The sequence below is a fragment of the Balaenoptera musculus genome, chromosome 11 (assembly GCF_009873245.2).
Source record: "Balaenoptera musculus isolate JJ_BM4_2016_0621 chromosome 11, mBalMus1.pri.v3, whole genome shotgun sequence".
NCBI classification, from domain to species: domain Eukaryota; kingdom Metazoa; phylum Chordata; class Mammalia; order Artiodactyla; family Balaenopteridae; genus Balaenoptera; species Balaenoptera musculus.
In genome coordinates, this window is record NC_045795.1 from 29,238,538 (window position 1) to 29,259,177 (window position 20,640).

Genomic DNA, 20,640 nt, shown 5'->3' on the forward strand with positions numbered 1-20,640 from the left:
GAGAAGAGCTCACACCCATCCTTCTTAAACTCTTCCAAAAATTTGCAGAGGAAGGAACACTCCCAAACTCATTCTATGAGGCCACCATCACCCTGATACCAAAACCAGACAAAGATATTACAAAAAAAGAAAACTACAGACCAATATCACTGATGAGTATAGATGCAAAAATCCTCAACAAAATACTAGCAAACAGAATCCAACAACACATTAAAAGGATCATACACCATGATCAAGTGGGATTTAACCCAGGGATGCAAGGATTCCTCAATAAACGCAAATCAATCAATGTGATACACCAAATTAACAAATTGAAGATGAAAAACCATATGATCCTCTCAATAGATGCCAAAAAATCTTTTGACAAAATTCAACACCCACTTATGATAAAAACTCTTCAGAAAGTGGGCATAGAGGGAACCTACCTCAACATAATAAAGGCCATATAGGACAAACCCACAGCAAACATCATTCTCAATGGTGAAAAACGGAAAGCATTTCCTCTATGATCAGGAACAGTAAAGGATGTCCACTCTCACCACTATTATTCAACATAGTTTTGGAAGTCCTAGCCACGGCAATCAGGGAAGTAAAAGAAATAAAAGGAACACAAATTGGAAAAGAACAAGTAAAACTGTCACAGTTTTCAGATGACATGATACTATACATAGAGAATCCTAAAGAGGCCACCGGAAAACTACAAGAGCTAATCAATGAATTTGGTAAAGTTGCAGGATACAAAATTAATGCACAGAAATCTCTTGCATTCCTATACACTAATGATGAAAAATCTGAAAGAGTAATTAAGGAAACACCCCCATTTACCATTGCACCAAAAAGAGTAAAATACCTAGGAATAAACCTACCTAGGGAGACAAAAGACCTGTATGCAGAAAACTATAAGACACTGATGAAAGAAATTAAAGATGATACCAACAGATGGAGAGATATACCATGTTCTTGGACCGGGAGAATCAATCTTGTGAAAATGACTATACTACCCAAAGCAATCTACAGATTCAATGCAATCCCTATCAAACTACCAATGGCTTTTTTTCCAGAACTAGAACAAAAAATCTTAAAATTTGTATGGAGACACAAAAGACCCCGAATAGCCAAAGCAGTCTTGAGGGAAAAAAGTGGAGCTGGAGAAATCAGACTCCCTGACTTCAGACTATACTACAAAGCTACAGTAATCAAGACAATATGGTAAGGCACAAAAACAGAAATATAGATCAATGGAACAAGATGGAAAGCCCAGAGATAAACCCACGCACCTATGGTCAACTAATCTATGACAAAGGAGTCAAGGGTATACAATGGAGAAAAGACAGTCTCTTCAATAAGTGGTGTTGGGAAAACTGGACAGCTACATGTAAAAGAATGAAATTAGAACACTCCCTAACACCATACACAAAAATACACTCAAAATGGATTAGAGACCTAAATGTAAGAGTGGACACTATAAAACTCTTAGAGGAAAACATAGGAAGAACACTCTTTGACATAAATCACAGCAAGATCTTTTTTGATCCACCTCCTAGAGTAATGGAAATAAAAACAAAAATAAACAAATGGGACCTAATGAAACTTCAAAGCTTTTGCACAGGAAAGGAAACCATAAACAAGACGAAAAGACAACCCTCACAATGGGAGAAAATATTTGTTAATGAATCAATGGACAAAGGCTTAATCTCCAAAATATATAAACAGCCCATGCAGCTCAATATTAAAAAAACAAACAACTCAATCCAAAAATGGGCAGAAGACTTAAATAGACATTTCTCCAAAGAAGACATACAGATGACCAAGAGGCACATGAAAAGCTGCTCCACCTCACTAATTATTAGAGAAATGCAAATCAAAACTACTATGAGGTATCACCTCACACCAGTAGAATGGGCATCATCAGAAAATCTACAAACAACAAATGTTGGAGAAGGTGTGGAGAAAAGGGAACCCTCTTGCACTGTTGGTGGGAATGTAAATTGATACAGCCACTATGGAGGACAGTATGGAGGTTCCTTAAAAAACTAAAAATAGAATTACCATATGATCCAGCAATCCCACTACTGGGCATATACCCAGAGAAAACCATAATTCTGAAAGACACATGCACCCCAGTGTTCACTGCAGCACTATTTACAATAGCCAGGTTATTGAAGCAACCTAACTGCCCATCAACAGACGACTGGATAAAGAAGATGTGGTACATACATACAATGGAATATTACTCAGCCATAAAAAGGAACGATATTGGGTCATTTGTTGAGACGTGGAAGGATCTAGAGACTGTCATACAGAGTGAAGTAAGTCAGAAAGAGAAAAACAAATATTGTATATTAATGCATGTATGTGGAACCTAGAAAAATGGTACAGATGAACCAGTTTGCAGGGCAGAAATTGAGACACAGATGTAGAGAACATACGTATGGACACCAAGGGGGGAAAGCAGGGGGGGGTGGGGGTGGGGGTGTGATGAATTGGGAGATTGGGATTGACATGTATACACTGATGTGCATAAAACTGATGACTAATAAGAACCTGCTGAATAAAAAATAAATAAATAAAGTTCAAAAATGAGCAATAATTTAGTTTATATGTATGCACTTGTTTATATGGGGAAAAGCTTAAAAGAACATACTTTGAATTTAGATTAGTTGAATGAGCACTTATAACTCACACAAACAAAAGAAACATTTTGTAATTGTCAAGGGTAGAGCTTTTAAGGACCTTGATTAGCTGTGGTAACAGTAGGAATGGGAAGGAGAAAATGGATGCCACTGTGAGTGTAGAATCAAATAACTTGGCAACAGAATAAAGGAGCCAGGTAGCTGTGAATCACAGTGCCACCAGGTGCCTTGGACTTAGCACAAAGCCTCCTACATCTTGATTGGGGTTAGTAGTGGTGTTATCAATGACTCAGGCAAGGAAAAATGTCCTGGAGACCGGTTTGGCAAGCCAGATCTTAGAGTCCAATTACTGAATGAATACAAAAGCCGGTTGTGACATCCACAGTTCCAAGAGTCCATAAGTAAACCAAGTCTACAGAAGGCATTAAGACCTGCCAAGGAGGAATGAAGCCTAAGCCTGGCATTGGATGTTGACTTTTGGAATTGGCTAAAATACTGAATAAAAGATTCTTCATCCGTTCTCCACTTTTGAAACTTAGAGGCATGGCCATCTGGGACCTGCCGTCCTCTGGAAGTGCTTCACCTCTGAGGTCTTGTGTTTCAGATTCCATTCTCGATCATGACCTTCTACCACCCCACTTCTATCACGCTGCTTCAGGGTAGTTTCTTCTATCCCACTCAAATCACCAATATTTTTCAGTTCTTCCTGGTTATTCATGTGTCGTATATGTATAGTCATATAGATATGAAGTCTCTTTCCCATAGCTGTGTGAGTATATATATGTGTGTAGTATAGTAATATGGACATGAAATCTCTTTCCCATAGGTGTATGTGTATATATACATATGTGTGTATTGATGTATAGATATATAGGTACATATCTATATATCAGGGGCTCGTTCTGCTTGCCAAATACTGTTCTAAGCAATTTACATGCATTATCTCTTTTAATACTCACTGAGCCCTTGTGATATAGATGATATTATTATTTCTGTTTCACAGATTAGGAAACTGAGGGGTTTAAAGTCTGTGTAAATTGCCCAGGGCCTTAGAGCCAGTAAAGGTAGAACTGGATTCGAGCCCAGGTCTGTCTGACTCAGCCCTCTTAATTACCACATTTACCTCTGGAAAAGTATCTGGAAGACGTGTACTAAGTTGTTAAATAACTACCTAATGAGGTTGGGGTTATGGCGGAACCCTCATATTCTATATTTTTCTCCTTTGTTTTGTTTGGATTTCCATCTAAAAATTCTATCTTTTTCCATTAATGACAATTCCCTCATTTTTCACTGCCTCTGGCCAGTCTGCTCTCCTAGTTTCCAACCCCAGATAGCCCCCCTCTGTGGTCTAGTTCCTGGACTGGCAAACATGGCCAGGGAAAGCACATCACCAGACAGACTGAATCCATGACTAAGGAGTGGATTCCAGTCACCATGGGACTCAGAAAGCTTCACACATCCTCAGGCAGTTCTCATTGCCATTCCCCAGATTTTCACTCTCCTCGTGCTTTCTTTCACTCAAACTATAGCCATATGTCTTTTCTTTTCCATAAAATGTCTTAAAAGTAGTCGACACATATTGTCTTTGTACCCTTTATTCCTTACTGACTCCCTGCCTTCACCCCTCTATTATACTCAAACTGGTCTTAGGTGTCACCAATGCCTTCCTGATTGGGAAATCCCACAGCCCTTGCTTTAGTCAATTCTATTTAATCAACAGTGTCGATCATATTTTTAAAACTCCTTTCTCTCTTGACTTCTGTAAAGCTTCTCTCTCCCATTTTCTATCCTCACTTTGACCAACCTCACAATTTCATTCATGATCTCCTCTTCCTCTTACCTTCCATGAATGCGACTGTTCTTTAGAATTTTTTCTACCTCTACCCTGTCTAAAAACTCTCCATACCAATTCCATGCACTCTCAGTATTTTTATCTCTAAATAAATGACTTCTGCCCAGGTCTCTATATTGAGCTTCTGACCTGTATAACTAACCGCTCAGTGTGCTGGCTCACTAGAGGGGAGAAAAATCACATTTTGTAATATTTGCTGAATTCAAGCCACCCACATGAAGTCACTGCAGAGAGAGCTGGAAAATGTGCACAGTGGCTCTCTCGAGCAGGGATAAGTTGACTTCACACACCACTTGGTACCCAAGGGCAAAGGGTCTCAAACTATTTTTTTGACATACTGCAGAAAATAGGTTTTATGTCAGTTACATATATATGCTATGGAAATCAAATTCTATGCAACAACACTAAATTTTACCACGTGTGATGCACTTTAAAAGTTGTCATGTTCCATTTCATTAAAAAATATTTGCACCCACTCACCAAGTAGATTTCATAAGCCATCAGTGGTTCAAGACCCACAATTTATAAAAATCATCCTCGGGTCTTTCAGACTCAATATACACAGAATTGTGTTTATGATCCCACTTCTACAACCTGTTCCTTTTCCCTACGTTCCTGTGTCAATCAATGGCTCCATCATCTACCTGGTTTCCCCAGCTAGAAATCTCACGGCCATTTTGGACTCATCCCTCTGCTTTATCCCTCATGGCCACTTCTGCCTTGTTCATATCTCTCGAGTAGATCTTCCAATCTCAGTCCCCACTGTCACTGACCTGTTTTATATCACCTTTCACCTAATAGTCTCCTAATTCATCCCCTGCTTTTGGTTTCTCCAATCTCAACTTATCTGTTTTCAGTTCAAAGCCATCTTCTAAAAATAAGTAATGCTACTGCTCTGCTTAAAAACTTTGATGGTTCCCCATTGCCCCAAAATATTTCTTATTCATTCAGAAAACATCTATTGGGCAACTACTGTGGGCCAGGCTCTGTATTGGACACAGGGGAACAAAAATGCCATGGTTCCTATCTGTATACCTGATGCCCTTGTCACAGTGGAGGACTGGACATCACCAAGGTGTATCCTTCACTTCTAGGCTCTGGTGCCTTGGCTCATGCACTCCCACATTCTGTGGGATGCCTCCCTCTTCCTTCTAGATGAACTCCTACTCATTCTTGAAAGCCTCTGTCTTGGCGAAGGCTTCCTTTTCACAAGTTCCTATTCAAAACTTTTAAATATTTAATCAATGTAATCATGCCCATATCCCAAATAGTTAAATGGTACTGAAGTGCTAAAAGGGAGAAGCCAGAGTCTCCACCTCAACTCACCCCAACCCCAGCCCAATTCCCCAAAGGTAGTCACTCTTAATGATTTTCCTTTATAGATATCTGGTGATCTCCATGTTTCCAAAATAATATGCTATATTATTATTTCTTAGTGTATCATCCTAGGCACTGTCTATCTAATTTCTACTAGGAGAGTGAGCATTTAGCTCACATCCATCCTGGTCCTATCTTTTCTCTTCTCTAACCCTCCTAATAGAGTTACATCTCTCTACTCAGGCCCTCCACTACATCTCTCCTCTGCAAATTCACTGTGCATCCAGACCTTTACTTTTTGTTCTACTAACTATGGACATTATCTCTTTTGACTCTCGACTTTTTCCAAAATGAGACCCTTAGTAACTCAACCTTTTTTCCACCCTAGTAGGCCTCACTTCTACCTCCTTCTACCTACTTACCTATAGGTACTTCTACATTTTAAAAATCAGTCGTATTTACATTCTCCTGTATAATCATAGTTCATTCTTCTTTGGCTTGTTTAAAAGGTGTTTCTATGAGTTGAAAACCAATAAGCATGTTTGCACTATTAAGACTAGGTGAATGTTGTTTTCGATGGTCTAGGGGAATACTCGGATCATACTTTCTTCTCTGGGCCTTTCAGAGAAGTATATTTTTAGATTTCAGGTTTAATGGCGTCTCCACCCAATAGCTCAAAATCAATCCATTTTAAATTATATCACACTTACATCATGCCTTTCCTGGACATTTTCCCTCTTGGAGTTTCTAGTTTTAACTTTAATTGTTTTTAATTTTAAATTTAAGTAATTTAATCTTTTAATTTTTTCTTTTGCACTCTGTTACCTTTTAAGGGCCTCGAGGGTTTCCAAGTTCCCAATCATACTTTTAGTTTTATAGAATCCCATTGTTTCTTCCAGCTTCATTACTTTAATCAGGTTGGGTTAGTTTCCAGGCCGCCACCCGGGGGTTTCCCTCCTCATCTGGCTTGGAGCCTCTTTTCCTTGGATCCTGTGCAGTGAGAATGACTTTCACTTCCACCCCTTCCAAGGAGAATTAATAACTCACTTCTCAGAAACCCCACTGTCCTATATTTACCTACAAGGGCTCACTTGCTATGGTGTGATTTCCTTAGCCTCCAGGGATAGTCATCCTTGAAATGGTACCTAACATACAGTTTGCCCTCAATAAACACTATTTGAAAACACTATTGAGCACATTATTACTATTTATTCCAAAATCTTGATTGAGGACAGAGTCATCAGTTTTTTTCATGTTAAAGAGTAAAGAAGCACTTCTATATTGATGGGAAATGGGAGTAAGAATTAAGAGATAAGAAACAGGTCAACAAAGAATCAATTTATAAACACAAGTACCTTATTTTTTTCACCACATCAAAACAAAAACAAAGCCCATATCAGATCCACCTTATAATCTGTATGTCTATGTTGACTTGCCATCCTTCAGAATGTGAGGCCCATTCTTTATTCATTTCACTGGACTAGGGTTGCCAGAAAAATTACAGGAAGTCCAGTTAAATTTGAATTTCAAATAAACAACACATAATTTTGAGTATAAGTAGGTTCCAAATATTGTATGGAACCTACTTATACTAAAACCTTTTTGTCGTTTGTCTGAAATTCAAATTTAACTGGGTGTCCTGTATTTCATTTGCTAAATCTGGCAACCCTACCCTGGGGACCTTCTCAGGACATTAACCTGCTAAATGCCAACCAGTCTGACATCCTCAGAGAGAGTGATCTGATTACAGTGGGAGGAAGCACAGAGTTGGCATGGAAAGAAAGAGAGAAAATATTTCATACTTGCCTTCAAGACCTGCTTTCAAAGCCCACCACCTGTTTAGGTGTGATGATGAATTTTCTGATTGTGTCTTCTGAATCTTCATCCTGTCTTAAGGTTAAAGGGAGGAAGTCCTTAGAGACCTCTTGCGTAGGGTATCATGTACCCTTTTAGATTAATATTCTGGGGCAATTTGTCTCATAGGCGGTTATCCCAGGAAGTACAGGAAATTGTCATTAGGCTGAGATAGTCTAAATTTTCACCTATTGTCAGGTTTAAATAAGTCACTGCTTCTTTAAAGATAATACTATTAGATAGCACTGTGTATGCTCTGTCCTAAGCACTTCACATACATTTGCATTTCATTCTCACAAGGTGCCTCTGACTAATGTACTTTGATTATTTCCATTTTACCTTTGAGGAAGCTGAGAAGCAGAGAGGATAAAGAACTTGCCCAAAGTGACATCACTAATAAGTGTGAGAAAGGAGCTCTAATCCATGCCTTCTTAATCTGGAGTCCTCCAAATAAAAATAAAATAAATTTCATCTACAATCCTGTCAACCTTGCCAAAAAGCCCAAAATCACTAGCTAAAAACATAAAACATTAACTCCACCCATGAATGTCAAACTACTTTCTCTGAGTCTCTAACTGAAGCTTTAAATGAATATTTTAAAATTAGAAAGTTGGATTGAGGAGAAAGCATTGGAAAATGAAGGAAGGAATTTCAGCTAAACCTCAAAGAACTGGGTTTAAGCTGAGCTATGAGATGGCCCCTTTTTACACCATTTCCCCCCCAAGTCATAAAAGCTCTTCCTGATTGCCCTTCACTGTATTTCCACGGAGAAATGAAACTAACTCAGTGGCAGGCCTTCCAAGCCGGAGTATCGTCCGCATAATTTCTAGTTCCAATGTACCATAAACCGGAAAGCGGACTGCGCAGTGCATTGCGGATTGCAGATGGAAACAAAGTAACCGGGAATTTAGTGAAACGAGCAAGGTCGGCGCGATGGGGGGTGAATGGAACTGGGAAAGATCTGATCGGAATCGAGTCTGAGAACAGGAACTGGGGGCGCAGCACCCGCTCTCTGCACGCGTGGGTCGGTCCCGCGGGGGGAAGGGGGTTAAGTTAACCCGCGGGTCCCGATTGCAGACCCCCGGCCCTGGGAGGGTGCTGTGTGCGCCGAGCTCGCCCGCGTCCCAGCGCCTCTGCTGGTGGGAGGACGGCGGCCCCAGCTCCTCCCCGTCCCTCCTCCTGCGGCGCCGGGGGAGGTCAGAGTCGGGGCGACCAGACCCCGCGGGGCAGAAGGAGCGCGAAGCCAGCGCGCAGCCCCTCGCCTGCCGCCCCGCGGCCACGGTGACCCGGGGACAGCGGGCAACAGAGCCCGCGGTACCGGCAGCGAGCAAGCAGCAGACGGGGTCGGCGCGCCCGGTCCCGGTTCCCGGCGGCGCCCGGGTGAGGAGGGACCCCGGGGCGGGTGGGAGCCGGGGGCTGCCGCCGGCTGGGGGGCTGGGAGATTGCGGGCTGAGAGGATGGGGATGGGAGGATGGGGGAGGCTGGAGGGCTGGAGGGCTGGGAACCCGCCCGCACCCACCTCCAAGCCGGAGCTGGGCTCGCCTTCCCTGCCGCCCTCCGAACAATTCTGGGATCTTTGCGGGGAGGGTGATGGAATTCGAACCCAGTTCTCCCAAACCTTTTCCCCGGGGAGCAACCCCTAAGAATTGGCTGCTGAGAGGGAATCCTGACAGGGGAACCCGGAGCACAGGGAGTTTTCTTATCTGTGGGTCTACACACACACACACACACACACACAACCACACACACCACACACACGAGGGTTGCTCCTTCCGGAGCCCAGTTCCAAGAAGCTGCTGTATGATCTGAATGACAAAGCCGTCCCTCTCTGCTCCGCTCACTTACTCCGCATGTCCCAGAGCTCCAGGCTGCAGCCCAGATAAGATCTCGGCTGCGCTACCCTGAGTCTGGGGGAGGCTTGGTTTTTTTGTTTTTGTTTTTAAATTAATTAATCTATTTATTTATTTTTGGCTGTGTTGGGTCTTCGTTTCTGTGCGACGGCTTTCTCTAGTTGCGGCAAGTGGGGGCCACTCTTCATCGCGGTGCGCGGGCCTCTCACTATCGCGGCCTCTCTTGTTGCGGAGCACAGGCTGCAGACGCGCAGGCTCAGTAGTTGTGGCTCACGGGCCTAGTTGCTCCGCGGCATGTGGGATCTTCCCAGACCAGGGCTCGAACCCGTGTCCCCTGCATTGGCAGGCAGATTCTCAACCACTGCGCCACCAGGGAAGCCCAAGGCTTGTTTTTAAAAAGCCAAACAGAACCAGAAAGCAGAGAACAGGGAAGCCCAAGGCCTGTTTTGTTGTTTTTTTTTTTTTAAGTTATACAATTTTAATTAATTAGTTAATTTATTTATGGCTGTGTTGGGTCTTCGTTTCTATGCGAGGGCTTTCTCTAGTTGCGGCAAGCGGGGGCCACTCTTCATCGCGGTGCGCGGGCCTCTCACTATCGCGGCCTCTCTTGTTGCGGAGCACAGGCTCCAGACGCACAGGCTCAGTAACCGTGGCTCACGGGCCTAGTTGCTCTGCGGCATGTGGGATCTTCCCAGACCAGGGCTGGAACCCGTGTCCCCTGCATTGGCAGGCAGATTCTCAACCACTGCGCCACCAGGGAAGCCCCCAAGGCTTGTTTTTAAAAAGCCAGACAGAACCAGAAAGCAGAGAACATTCTCTTCCCCATCATCACCTGCAGCCTCTCATAGACCTTTCTAGCTCTAAAAACGAAGAGGTCAGGCTTTCATTCAGACCTCTTGTTTCTGGGGTGTCTGTGGAAATGAGAGGAAGGAGGAGGGAGAGGTGTGTGGGCTCATAAAAGGGAGCTGGGAGCCCTTGAAGGACTTAGTTGTTCAGGTTCGAGAGGGATTTGTGTTAACAAATCAGTCTTGCACAAATTACCTTTGACCCCAATAAGAATGCTGAGCCAGGAGGTTGGTTTATGAGTAGGAGCCGGGAAATGCATCCCTTCAAAGTGTTGACAGTTACAAAGCCCTGGGACCTAATCTTGGGCTAACACTGAACTAAGGGATCCTAGCATTAAGTATTGGCCTGGTCCATAGGAAGGGGAAGGGGATGGCCTTCTCTTTTTTTTTTAATTTAATTTAATTTATCTATTTTTTATACAGCAGGTTCTTATTAGTTATCCATGTTATACATATTAATGTATATATGTCAATCCCAATCTCCCAATTCATCCCACCACCACCCCCCCACTTTCCCCCCTTGGTGTCCATACATTTATTCTCTACATCTCTGTCTCTATTGCTGCCTTGCAAACCAGTTCATCTGTACCATTTTTCTAGATTCCACATATATGCGTTAATATACGATATTTGTTTTTCTCTTTCTGACTTACTTCACTCTGTATGACAGTCTCTAGGTCTATCCGTGTCTCTACAAATGACCCAATTTCATTCCTTTTTATGGCTGAGTAATATACCATTGTATATACATGTACCACATCTTCTTTGTCCATTCATCTGTCAATGGGCATTTAGGTTGCTTCCATGACCTGGCTATTGTAAATAGTGCTGCAATGAATATTGGGGTTCATGTGTCTTTTTGAATTATGGTTTTCTCTGTGTATATGCCCAGTAGTGGGATTGCTGGGTCATATGGTAATTCTATTTTTAGTTTTTTAAGTCACCTCCATACTGTTCTCCATAGTGACTGTATCAATTTACATTCCCACCAACAGTGCAAGAGGGTTCCCTTTTCTCTACACCCTCTCCAGCATCTGTTGTTTGTAGATTTTCTGATGATGCCCATTCTAACTGCTGTGAGGTGATACCTCATTGTAGTTTTGATTTGCATTTCTCTAATAGTGATGTTGAGCAGCTTTTCATGTGTCTCTTGGCCATCTGTATGTCTTCTTTGGAGAAATGTCTATTTAGGTCTTCTGCCCATTTTTTGATTGAGTTGTTTGTTTTTTAATATTGAGCTGCATGAGCTGTTTATATATTTTGGAGATTAACCCTTTGTCCGTTGATTCGTTTGCAGATATTTCTAGTTCTGTAAAAAATGCCATTGGTAATTTGATAGGGATTGCATTGAATCTGTAGATTGCTTTGGGTAGTATAGTCATTTTCACAAGACTGATTCTTCCAATCCAAGAACATCATATATCTCTCCATCTGTTTGTGTCATCTTTGATTTCTTTCATCAGTGTCTTATAGTTTTCTGAGTACAGGTCTTTTACCTCCTTAGGTAGGTTTATTCCTAGGTATTTTATTCTTTTTGTTGCAATGGTGAACGGGATTGTTTCCTTAATTTCTCTTTCTGATCTTTCATTGTTACTGTATAGGAATGCAAGAGATTTCTGCACATTAATTTTGTATCCTGCAACTTTACCAAATTCATTGATTAGCTCTAGTAGTTTTCTGGTGTCATCTTTAGGATTCTCTATGTTTAGTATCATGTCATCTGCAAACAGTGACAGTTTTACTTGTTCTTTTCCAATTTGTGTTCCTTTTATTTCTTTTTCCTCTCTGATTGCTGTGGCTAGGACTTTCAAAACTATGTTGAATAATAGTGGCAAGAGTGGACATCCTTGTCTTATTCCTGATCTTAGAGGAAATGCTTTCAGTTTTTCACCATTGAGAATGATGTTTGCTGTGGGTTTGTCCTATATGGTCTTTATTATGTTGAGGTAGTTTCCCTTTGTGCCCACTTTCTGGAGAGTTTTTATCATAAATAGGTGTTGAATTTTGTCAAAAGCTTTTTCTGCATCTATTGAGATGATCGTATGTTTTTCTTCAGCTTGTTAATATGGTGTATCACATTGATTGATTTGCATATATTGAAGAATCCTTGCATCCTAGGGATAAATCCCACTTGATCATGGTGTATGATCCTTTTAATGTGTTGTTGGATTCTGTTTGCTAGTATTTTGTTGAGGATTTTTGCATGTATATTCATCAGTGGTATTGGTCTGTAATTTTCTTTTTTTGTAGTATCTTTGTCTGGTTTGGGTGTCAGGGTGATGGTGGCCTTGTACAATGAGTTTGGGAGTGTTCCTTCCTCTGCAATTTTTTGGAAGAGTTTGAGAACGATGGGTGTGAGCTCTTCTCTAAATGTTTTATAGAATTCACCTGTGAAGCCCTCTGGTCCTGGACTTTTGTTTGTTGGAAGGTTTTTAATCACAGTTTCAATTTCATCACTTGTGATTGGTCTGTTCATATTTTCTATTTCTTCCTGGTTCAGTCTTGGAAGGTTATACCTTTGTAAGAATTTGTCCATTTCTTCCAGGTTGTCCATTTTATTGGCATAGAGGTGCTTGTAGTAGTCTCTTATGATGCTTTGTATTTCTTTGGTGTCCTTTTTCATTTCTAATTTTATTGATTTGAGTCCTCTCCCTCTTTTTCTTGATGAGTCTGACTAAAGGTTTATAAATTTTGTTTATCTTCTCAAAGAACCTTTAGGTGGTAAGGTAGATTGTTCATCTGAGATTTTTCTTGTTTCTTGAGGTAGGCTTGTATTGCTATAAACTTCCCTCTTAGAACTGGTTTTGCTACATCCCATAGGTTTTGGATCATCGTGTTTTCATTGTCATTTGTCTCTAGGTATTTTTTGATTTCCTCTTTGATTTCTTCAGTGATCTCTTAGTTATTTAGGAACGTATTGTTTAGCCTCCATGTGTTTGTTTTTTACGGTTTTTTTCCCTGTAATTTATTTCTAATCTCATAACGTTGTGGTTGGAAAAGATGCTGGATATGATTTCAATTTTCTCAAATTTACCGAGGCTTGATTTGTGACCCAAGATGTGATCTATCCTGGAGAATGTTCCATGTGCACTTGAGAAGAAAGTGCAATCTGCTGTTTTCGGATGGAATGCCCTATAAATATCAACTAAATCTATCTGGTCTATTGTGTCATTTAAAGCTTGTGTTTCCTTATTAATTTTCTGTCTGGATGATCTGTCCAGTGGTGTAAGTGAAGTGTTAAGTTCCCCCACTATTGTTCTGTTACTGTCGATTTCCTCTTTTATAGCTGTTAGCATTTGCCTTATGTATTGAGTTGCTTCTATGTTGGGTGCATATATATTTATAATTGTTACATCTTCTTCTTGAATTGATCCCTTGGTCATTGATCATTATGTAGTGTCCTTCCTTGTCTCTTATAACATTCTTTATTTTAAAGTCTATTTTATCTGATATGACTATTGCTACTCCAGCTTTCTTTTGATTTCCATTTGCATGGAATCTCTTTTTCCATCCCCTCACTTTCAGTCTGTATGTGTCCCTAGGTCTGAAGTGGGTCTCTTATAGACAGCATATATACGGGTCTTGTTTTTGTATCCATTCAGCCAGTCTATGTCTTTCAGTTGGAGCATTTAATCCATTCACATTTAAGGTAATTATCAATATGTATGTTCCTATTACCATTTTCTTAATTGCTTTGGGTTTGGTTTTGTAGGTCCTTTTCTTCTCTTGTGTTTCCCACTTAGAGAAGTTAGCATTTGTTGTAGAGCTGTTTGGTGGTGCTGAATTCTTGTAGCTTTCGCTTGTCTGTAAAGCTTTTGATTTCTCTGTCAAATCTGAATGAGATCCTTGCCCAGTAGAGTAATCTTGGTTGTAGGTTCTTCCCTTTCATCACTTTGAATATATCGTGCCACCCCGTTCTGGCTTGTAGAGTTTCTGCTGAGAAATCAGCTGTTAACCTTATGGGAGTTCCCTTGTATGTTATTTGTCGTTTTTCCCTGTTGCTTTTAATATTTTTCTTTGTCTTTAGTTTTTGTCAATTTAATTACCATGTGTCTTGGCGTGTTTCTCCTTGGGTTTATCTTGCCTGGGACTCTCTGTGCTTTCTGGACTTGGGTGGCTATTTTCTTTCCCATGTTAGGGAAGTTTTCGACTATAATCTCTTCAAATATTTTCTTGGGTCCTTTCTCTTTCTCTTCTCCTTCTGGGACCCCTATCATGCAAATGTTGGTGCATTTAATGTTGTCCCAGAGGTCTCTTATACTGGCTTCATTTCTTTTCATTCCTTTTTCTTTATTCTGTTCCACAGCAGTGAATTCCACCATTCTGTCTTCCAGGTCACTTACCCATTCTTCTGCCTCAGTTATTCTGTGATTGATTCCTTGTAGTGTATTTCTCATTTCAGTTACTGTATTGTTTGTTCTGTAATTCTTCTAGGTGTTTGTACTTTAATTCTTCTAGGTCTTTGTTAAACATTTCTTGCATCTTCTCGATCTTTGCCTCCATTCTTTTTCTGAGGTCCTGGATCATCTTCACTATCATTACTCTGAATTCTTTTTCTGGAAGGTTGCCTATCTCCACTTCATTTAGTTGTTTTTCTGGGGTTTTATCTTGTTCCTTCATCTGGTACATAGTCCTCTGCCTTTTCATTTTGTCTATCTTTCTGTGAATGTGGTTTTCGTCCCACAGGCTGCAGGATTGTAGTTGCTCTTGCTTCTGCTGTCTGCCCTCTGGTGGATGAGGCTATCTAAGAGGCTTGTGAAAGCTTCCTGATGGGAGGGACTGGTGGTGGGTAGAGCTGTGTGTTGCTCTGGTGGGCAGAGCTCAGTAAAACTTTAATCTGCTTGTCTGCTGATGGGTGGGGCTGGGTTCCCTCCCTGTTGGTTGTTTGGCCTGAGGCCACCCAGCACTGGAGCCTACCCAGCTCTTTGGTGGGGCTAATGGCGGACTCTGGGAGGGCTCACGCCAAGGAGTACTTCCCAGAACCTCCACTGCCAGTGTCCTTGTCCCCACAGTGAAACAGAGCCACCCCCCCCTCCTCTGCAGGAGACCCTCCAACACTAGCAGGTAGGTCTGGTTCAATCTCCTATGCGGTCACTGCTCCTTCCCCTGGGTCCCGATGTGCACACCACTTTGTGTGTGCCCTCCAAGAGTGGGGTCTCGAAGTCCTGCAATCAATTCCCACTAGGCTTCAAAGTCTGATTCTCTAGGAATTCCTCCTCTAGTTGCCGGACCCCCGGGTTGGGGAGCCTGACGTGGGGCTCAGAACCTTCACTCCAGTGGGTGGGCTTCTGTGGTATAATTGTTCTCCAGTTTGTGAGTCACCCACCCAGTGGTTATGGGATTTGATTTTATTGTGATTGCGCCCCTCGTACCGTCTCATTGCGGCTTCTCCTTTGTCTTTGGATGTGGGGTATCTTTTTTGGTGAGTTCCAGTGTCTTCCTGTCGATGATTGTTCAGCAGTTAGTTGTGATTCCGGTGCTCTCGCCAGAGGGAGTGAGCACATGTCCTTCTACTCCGCCATCTTGAACCAATCCCCAACTGCTTATTCTTTGTGATTAAATATGAGGTGAGGTTACCAGCTCCCCCAAGCACATGTGGCATGTGATGGGCAGAGTGAGTGACAGTGTAACATTCTGCACGGTCTGAGCCATAGCAGCATTCAGAATCCCGCCCACACAGAAGTCCTGCTGACTGCGGCTCGGGAATGGCCTCCGGGCCACCAGGAGGCACAGGTGAGCTGCCAGCACCAGCTGATTTCCTCAGGGACAGTGTTCTGGCAGCCCTGGCGAAGCTGGTGAGAGAGCTGCAGACTTGGCTTCCTCCAGCTGCTGTTTCTGATCTCAGGTAACCTCGGCCTGCAGCAGCTTGAGGCAGGATTTCGTTTCCCGCCAGAGACTGAAGTCAGGCGGGGGCAGTGAGCTCTGAATCTTAGCCACTAGACCAGTGGCCAGTGACAAGCCCCTGGCCTGTGTGGCTTTGCAGAAAATGAATTTCCACAGAGAAACGGAAAGTAGTGAAACAAGCAAAGTGTGTATTAGGAGGAAAAAAGAGTACGTGTGGATACACACACAGGCGGGCTCAGAGACAGAGTTGCGCCCTCATGGTAGCTTGAATCTACTCATATGGGGCATTTCTTCTGGGTTTCCCTTGGCCAATCATCTTGCTTTGCCTGGTTCTGAGTCCGTATTTGGGTTATCTCAGGGCCCTCCCATGTGCGCATGGGCATCTTTTAGCCAAGATGGATTCTAGTGAAGAGGCCTATGGGTAGGTTGACACTGCTCCCTTTTTGACCTCCAAGGAGACTTTCTGTGCATGTATAGTCGGGAAGGTCTCCTTGACCTCTAGAATGAAGAATATGTGGTCTCTTATCTGGGCAGGGCTTAGCTCCTTCTGCTTTTCCTCTTAGAGAATCTCTCCACAGGGGACAAACTTCAGCTGTTCAGCCTGGGGCCCATCTATCTCCTTCCTCACTTCCACTTGTCACACGTAGGCACTGAACGTTGGCTCCCCTTCCCAGACGTTTGTGCAGGAGCTGCTGCCCTGGCTGGGGAGGTGATTTACAGTTGAGAAATCCACACTGAGGTGTCAAAGGGCTTGCCCAGCACCCCGAGGAGTTTCCTGCAAGCAGAACCCTGGGCACCTGGTTCCTCACTTCCCCTCCACTGTGTGTCTGTGCCCTTCGCACATCAACTGTGGGGAATACGTGTTCCATCACCCAGTTAGGTTTGTGGTCCCACACTATTTACCACCCTCTTTGAGGCTCTCAGAATAGAGCATCAAGGAAAGCGCTAGCTCGGTGCCTGGGCAACTGGAATGAGCCTGGGAATGTCAGCTGGAGTTAGGAATCTGGATATTTCCTGGAAAGGAAGATGATCCTGAGGTTATTTACACCTTGGCTCATCTTAAGCCTGAATTTTTTTCAAGACCCTTTGATAATCGGCTTGACGGACTTCTTGAGACATTGAGAAATTTCCATAAAAGTGAAGCATTGAAGAGAAAGTAACGAGTGAAGAGAAACTGAAGGGGAACATTTAGCTCTAAAATCATGCTATTCCAGAATTTCCAGAATTTTGAGGAAGCTTTGTAGTTTGAAGGGATGGGCCGTGGGTTCTTACTGCCTTTCTCTATGAAGCCAGGCACCTGTTCTGTGCCTTGTCACTTTGCTCCACATTACAGGAGTGACTCACAACACACTGATAGACACAGTCTAATATATATAGGCTTGTAGTTTAAAAAAATAAATGTAGCTGTTGAAGAGAAAGAAAAAATCTACTATACAAATAGGTACCAATTGAATTAAGTGAGCTAGTTGATTCCAAGTACAAGCTTCGTTCATTCCTTCCTTGACTTCAAGAAATCTTTATTGAGCACCTACAATGTGCCAGGCACTGAGTCTAGCACAGTGATTAGGGCAGATGCACTCTCTGTTGTCATGGAGTTCACATTCTATATAAAACTGAGGGATGAGCAAGGTCAATTCAGAAAGGACTAGATGTCTTGAAGAAAAGGAAACAGAGTGCTGTGATAGAGTATTGTGGAGTGTGTGTGTGTGTGTGTGTGTGTGTGTGTGTGTGATGGGCAGTTGGGAGGAGCCCGGCCTCTTGGATTGGGTTTTGAGGAGAGACTTTTCTGAGAGATGGCTTTGGGATGAGCCCCCAGAAGATGGGCAGGCAGCTCTGGTGAAGGGAACCACAGGCACACAGTGCTGGGAACAAGCTTGACGTGTTCCAGGCACAACTGGAGGGAAGTGTGTCTGGAGCAGGTGAGGGAGAGGGGGTCAGAGGCGTGAGGTTGAGGGACGGGGGTCCAGGTCATGTAGAGATTTGGAGGCTGAGGTAAACAGTCTGGACATCTGTTTCAAAAGCAGTGGATAGCCTAGAGCAGAGGCGTGACTTGATAGATTTACATTTTTCTCAGGGGTTCCTCCGGGTGCCCTGTCGGGGATGGATTATAGGGCGAGAAGAGGAGAGGTGAGGAACTCAGCACCAGGGTTATTTATTATGGGGACATGGCGGAGGGTGGGAGCAGTAGGTGGGCAGAAGCTGTGTTTCTGGGCAGAATGGGAAGTCAATGTTTCTCTCTCAAATTTCCCATCTCCATAATGAGATGACATTGCTACATCTGCCCCACTCATCTTGTAAAAAGAAATAATCTAATGACTATGCTCTTTAAAGTATGCAAGATTTTACTATTCTAATTTGCTAATATGATGCTACTTTGAATTCCCCGTGCTTCATTTGCAAAAATTTTATAATAATCTCAATGTCTTTTTCTTTATTCTTTTCAATAAATATAGTTTATTATACATAAAAAAATATTTTGCTCTGCTCAGAGCATTGGAAAACCTTAACCAAGAGTTACTAATAAAACACACCATTGTAGAACGCAGGGAAATTAATGCTAACGTAATAGCAGGCTTACTTTTCTTTTCCTCTTCCATCAAAAATTTTAATGTGGAATAAAAAGTAGTTCATTAAACTTTGATATTCACCATTAAGTAAGATTCAGAAATGAGCGATGGGTGATTAAAAGGCACAAACTTCCAGTTATAAAATAAATAAGCTCTGGGGATATTATGTACAGCATAGTGATTATAGTTAATAATACTGTATTGTATAGCCAGCTTACTTTTAAAACTTGAATGTGATCAGATAAAATTCAAAATAGAAGCTGGAAACTGGAACTATTTTTTTTAAGTTAGCAGATTTGCCTTTGTCCTGGCTATGGCTGGGTACAGATATCTGTGTGTGCAAAGATGTTGATAATTGGAAATCTATATGTGGCAGCAGAATTTCTGGAGGGGGCTGGGAACCAGAGTTGAATAGGATTTTTTCCCTTAGCGAAGCATCCTTTCTCTGAGGAAACTCTTGAACTTTCCCTAGTTGATCTCTGACTCAATTTCAGGAGGGCAGGCAAGAGTTTTGAAGTTGTTTACCCACTGGGGTAGGACTGACCTTCTCAGTGGGCCAGACAGATACCTGCCACAGTGAGGCAACCCTGTTTCTCCTTCCTGCCTCATTTTGACATGCAACTTACTAGAAGGAGACGCCTCTGTTTAGAAGAAAATAGAAGCCCTTTCCTCATTTACATCGTGTGCAGTGGAAGATGCAGTTCTTAGTGACTTAATGGTCGCCCGGTTACCTTCCCTTGTCAGACTCCATTAATTATTTGTTGGTCGGTGCGTCTGAATTTCAGCTTGAAGTGGCCAGGCTGGTGATTCGAATTGCAGACAAAATGTGACCGTAATTCTAGAATCTGTACATTTTCTCTCCTGCCATATTTACCATCATAGGCCCTTAGGGTTGGGGGTGGTTAGGGCATCTTTAAGAGAGAGGCTACAGTTTCTCCTGGAGGCCACAAATCTATTCTGTTTGACTTATATAGTGCTTTGAAATATTGAATTAGGCGCTCTTTAAAAATCAGCCGGTTTTACACACAAATATGGTTTTCCAGCTTTACTGGACCTGGTAACGTGGAACTCTCATTCCAACATGGCAGTAATTAACTGGAGTAGAGGCGGGCCCTTTCAGATGACCCCATCTGCACAGCCCTACCACTGCTTTTTCTATCACACATGTCCTGTTGAGCTCATTTCAGTTACCTGGCTGGGAACCTTATAGACTTATGATCTTGAACCTCAGGTTTAGGGTTATCTAGTCCGGCCTGTCTAATCCACATTCCAATCCACAGGAATTCCTTTTCCAATATCCTTGATGGTGTTCCCCAGACCTGCATTTAAACTGCTCCTCTGATAGAGAGAATATGGTACTTGTCGAAAAGCTCCAGCTAACAGAGTTCTGCAGTCTGGGTGCATATAGAACACGTCCCTGTCTGTCATACAGAGTGAAGTAAGTCAGAAAGAGAAAAACAAATACAGTATGCTAACACATATATACGGAATCTAAGGAAAAAAAAAAAAAAGGCCATGAAGAACCTAGTGGCAAGACGGGAATAAAGACACAGACCTACTAGAGAATGGACTTGAGGATATGGGGAGGGGGTGGGGTGAGATGTGACAGGGTAAGAGAGTGTCATGGACATATATACACTACCAAATGTAAAATAGATAGCTAGTGGGAAGCAGCTGCATAGCACAGGAAGATCAGCTCGGTGCTTTGTGACCACCTAGAGGGGTGGGATGGGGAGGGTGGGAGGGAGGGAGATGCAAGAGGGAAGAGAAATGGGAACATATTGTATATGTATAACTGATTCACTTTGTTATAAAGCAGAAGCTAACACACCATTGTAAGGCAATTATACTTCAATAAAGATGTTTAAAAAAAAAAAA

The 20,640-nt window shown here is 42.4% G+C and overlaps 1 protein-coding gene across 1 annotated transcript in view; it reads left to right on the forward strand.

The window, feature by feature from the left end:
* The first annotated feature begins 8,824 nt into the window (after positions 1–8,824).
* The window catches only part of PLA2G7 (phospholipase A2 group VII), a 42,940-nt gene continuing 31,124 nt past the window's right edge, over positions 8,825–20,640 (forward strand). Inside the window, 1 exon segment of the mRNA XM_036870586.1 lies at positions 8,825–9,036. The gene's annotated coding sequence lies outside the window, so the exon portion shown is untranslated.